Below are 308 nucleotides of genomic sequence, written 5' to 3'. Positions count from 1 at the left end.
TGGCGGGACGGAGCCCTGGGAGCGGAAGGGACTTGCCCAGAGGCACCGTGAACGGGTGGCAGGGGCGGGATTGGAACACAAGACCGTGAGCCTGGTCTCTAAGCTATTCCGTCTAGACTCACAAAGGCACGTCCCTGTCCCCGCGCGGGGAGGGGCTGCCCTGGGCAGGAGCGGGAAAGCGGCCACAACTAAACCTGCGGGGACCGTGGCCGGGGCCCCGTCCAGGCACTGCCATGACCGGCCCAGGGAGGGTCGGCGAGGAAGGCAGGCGCAGGCGTCCGTCAGCCCAGCCCCTGCAGGTGGGGCTG

General features: G+C 69.8%; 1 protein-coding gene across 1 annotated transcript in view; it reads right to left on the bottom strand.

The window, feature by feature from the left end:
- Window positions 1-308, bottom strand: part of TMED3 (transmembrane p24 trafficking protein 3) — a gene marked incomplete at its 5' end in the record, with an annotated part of 2,403 nt that overhangs the window by 759 nt on the left and 1,336 nt on the right. The gene's annotated exons all lie outside the window — the stretch shown is intronic.

Source organism: Myotis davidii, unplaced genomic scaffold (assembly GCF_000327345.1).
Source record: "Myotis davidii unplaced genomic scaffold, ASM32734v1 scaffold1914, whole genome shotgun sequence".
Classification (NCBI taxonomy): domain Eukaryota; kingdom Metazoa; phylum Chordata; class Mammalia; order Chiroptera; family Vespertilionidae; genus Myotis; species Myotis davidii.
The sequence above is the reverse complement of the archived record's forward strand: the minus strand, read 5'-3'. Positions and strand labels throughout refer to the sequence as shown.